The sequence below is a fragment of the Myotis davidii genome, unplaced genomic scaffold (assembly GCF_000327345.1).
Source record: "Myotis davidii unplaced genomic scaffold, ASM32734v1 scaffold218, whole genome shotgun sequence".
NCBI lineage: Eukaryota > Metazoa > Chordata > Mammalia > Chiroptera > Vespertilionidae > Myotis > Myotis davidii.
The window spans coordinates 375,721-379,747 of record NW_006289235.1 but is presented as its reverse complement, the minus strand read 5'-3'; positions in this window follow the sequence as shown (position 1 = coordinate 379,747).

Below are 4,027 nucleotides of genomic sequence, written 5' to 3'. Positions count from 1 at the left end.
GCCTGGGTGAGGGGCTGATGGCTGTTTTCAGGCTGGCCACACCCCCTTCAGGGTGGGGGGTCCCCACTGGGGTGCCTGGCCAGTCTGGGTGAGGGATTGAGGGCCATTTTCAGGCTGGCAGGTGACTGAAGCTCCCAACTGCTCCTTTTTTTCTTTTTTTATTCTGGGATTTATTTACCTTCTATGGCTATCACTGGAGCTGAGAGCCAGCTTTAGCTCTGAGGCTTGGCTCCAGCTCTGAGACCTTGGCTGCTGAAAGCAGGTATATGGGTTTGTTTGGGTTCTATAATTGAAACTCTGTTGCAACTTCAGCTCTGACAGCTGGAGGTTTCTGGAGCTTGTTTAGCTTCTATAATTGCAACATTCTTTCTTAAAGTGCAAGCTCAGAGGCCGGCAGCTGCAGGTGGGGAACGTTGCAGTCACTGAAGCAAGCAAGCCTCATGTTCAGTTTAAGTTGCTTGGCTGCCGGCCGCCATCTTGGCTGTCAGTTAATTTGCATATCTCGCTGATTAGCCAATGGGAAGGGTAGCGGTCATATGACAATTACCATGTTTCTCTTTTATTAGTGTAGATAGCAAACACCTTGACAGAAATAAACCCAGTAAAAATAATGAGTGCCCTTAGTTTTCTAGATACCGGATTCTTGATTTCATGTCATAATTACTTGTCTTGTAGTATTTATCTAGTCCTGATAGTTATTTACAAAATATCTCATAACTTCTCAAAACTTTGAGGCAACAATAGAGTTAGTTAAGAAAAACTGAGCCAACATGATGAAATAAGAAGCACAATGTTATAATACTGTGATGGTTTTTTTTTTCTTTTTAATAAATTTATTGTGGTGACACTGATTAACAAAATTATCCAGGTTTCAGGTGTACAATTCTATAATACACCTTCTGTATATTGTATTGTGTGTTCACCATCCCAAGTCAAGTCTCCTTCCATCACCGTTTATCGCCCATATACCCTCCTCCACCTCCCCCCACTCCCCTCACCCCTTCCATTCCCACACTGTTATCAGTGTCCATGAGGTTTTTTTTCCCTTTTTTTCTCTTTTGCTTGATCCTTCCACCCCCACCCAACCCCTAATGCATCGCAACAGCTGTCAGCCTGCTCTCTATCTATGAGTCTATCTCTGTTTTGCTTGTTAGCTCATTTTGTTCATTAGATTCCACATATGAGTGAAGTCTGTGCTGTATACATTTTACTTGTCCACCCATAGCCAGGCTTTGCCCTTCTCTACCCTGCTGTCTACTCTGGGAGGCTGATCTGTGTCATCATAGATCTCTCATGCCTTCTGGCTTCCAGTTGGTTTAGCCACTGGGGAGCCCTATTTGGAAATTGAAGAGAGCAGGTTGAGTGAGGTCAGGATATTTATTCTCCTAGTTGCCTCCCCGTGAAGTTGCCTCAGGCTGACTATGTCCCTTGACAAAAGGTTACTGCTCTTCTGAAGGTGGTTTCTCTTCATAATTCTTGGCTTCTGGCCACTTCTCCTTCCCCTGATTTCTTGTGCCTAGATATATTAACAGCACCACTACTGCAAGGCCTAGTTCTTGTATATCTTTGGTGATTTTCCTAACCCTGATTATGTTGTAACTTATTTTTTTTTTTTTTGTAAATAAACTTCTCAGTCTGTTTGAGCCAGATCACAGAGAAAAAAATTTACATCAAACTAAATATTCCAGAGGGTGGTGGAAAGACATTTAAGCATTTAAATGAGAGAGTGAGGTGATCAGGTCTATATTAGTTATCACTCTGTCTAACGTGTAGATGTTACATTGAAAAACAGAGGCTTGGGGTGGAGGACTACATGGAATCTATTGCAGACATGTAGGCAAAATATAATAGAACTTTGCTGTGGTAATATTGGTGGTTTATTACTTGTCTTCTATGACATTATTTCTATTTTATGAAACCAGAATAAAGAAAAGATAGAATTATCCTTAAAGGAAAGAAAAATAGTGTGGTCATATTTATTTTAGCATTCTAAATTGGAGTATTTCAGAGCATAATCTATAGGCAAACCATTTATTATCTTTGATTCTCAATGATACCAAAAAATAGGTTCAGTATAAGCCTGTCATACTTACAAAATATCATCAGCATGAATTTTTAGATATTGTTATAAGAAATTTCCAGAATGCCCATCTGCTCTTGGTTAACCCCAGAAGAAAGCCCTCTAGAAAAAGGTTTTAAGAGCAAGTGATTTATTTGGGAGTTGAGGAAAATATCAGTAGGAGAGTGAGGAAGTGAGTCAGGTATGGCAAGACAGCCAATAAAGGATGGTGCATTATCAAGCAGATTACCACTGTGGGCCAGTGGAGCTTTATCTCACTGGGAGAATTCTGGAAGCGTTGAAAAACACATGCCTCACAGTTACGTGCCCTAGCATCAAAGGGGGTTAAAATATTCAAATCCCAATGCCTACTACCATCAGTCATTGCTTACAGACTGTTCCTAGGAGGTGGATTGGCAAGAGGGGAAGTGTCAGCCCCCTGGTGTATCTAGCCTACCACTTAGGTGGCAAAACAAACTCTTTGTGGTAATACAAAGCCTTCAAGGAATGAACTGCCAATGATGGTATTGGAAGTCAGACTGTTAGAATCTGAAGTGGTAAGGACAAGGTGTTTGGGGTTCTGCCAAAGAACCTTTCGAAAATCTTATTCATATTTGGTTCTAGGGATTGAGAATAAACAGATTTAAATTTTTACATATAGTATTGATGTTCTAGGTCACCTTCAGGGAGATAATTTAACAGAAACTCATTTTGCCATTGAAAACCAGTAAGGAATTCAGTTGTCGATCATCCTAGCTATATCGAAGTGAATACTTTTTTTAAATGAGTAATACAGAATGTGAGATATTTGGATGTTAAATTGAAAATATCTTCTTAAGACTAGCATTTAATCCTATATATTTATTTTTCCTTTTTATTCCAGTTGAAAGAATTCAGAATCAGTGGGATGAAGTACAGGAACACCTTCAGAACCGGAGGCAACAGTTGAATGAAATGTTAAAGGATTCAACACAATGGCTGGAAGCTAAAGAAGAAGCTGAGCAGGTCTTGGGGCAGGTCAGAGGCAAGCTTGAGTCCTGGAAGGAGGGTCCCTACACAATGGATGCAATCCAAAAGAAAATCAAAGAAACCAAGGTTAGAATCAGAGATATGTTCTTAAAATTAAATACGGTGTACACTGGAAACAATTATACAGAGGATTAAAATTTAATGATTTTTAAGGTAAACTTACAAAAATAAAATTACATTTATGCTAAAATGAACAGTAGACAAAGTAGAGATTAGAGATTAGACTAATATCTATCTTAACACCTTTCGTACCACTCACGAGCTTTCTCGTGTTTCGCGTGCCATCTGTTAAGGACCTTCGATGTCAACACACTGTCTTGTCCACATCGAATGAAGCGATCTCATTGGTGGAAACCGTGCAGGTCAATCTACGAAAAACTATATAATTGCACGAACCCATAAAACACTGCAGTTACATTGCATTTTGGTCATTCGAATAGTCTTCGTCTTCAAGTTCCTGGCGCTTTTAGAACATGTTTTACGCAGTACCATACGTTAAAAAAGTACTAGGAACTTTAATTATTTAATTGTTTTTGTAAATAAAAATGTTATAATTATTGAAAAACAACACCTAAAGTGCATTATGATCTGTAGTTATGATGATTTATATAACGTGCAGTTTGCCCCAAAACATGCGGTCCCTGGCGTATGTCTTAGAGATTTCTATGCGGTACACAAGGTGTTAAAACTAATTTAGTTTAACAATCTGGATATAATGGGTTGGTTTTCACATTGTAACATCTTTTTAAACTACTTCAAAGTTTATATACATACTTATGCAGGAACATAAGTCAATCCCTTAATGCCTTTCTAGGAAAGGTAACAGCTCTACTTTTCCTACTTTGTTTAAGGGCCCCAAATGGAAAAGGGAAGGGTGTGTGTAAGGACAAGGCAGAGATAAAGTATATTCTCACTTTCTCCTCCTATTCTCTGACTTCC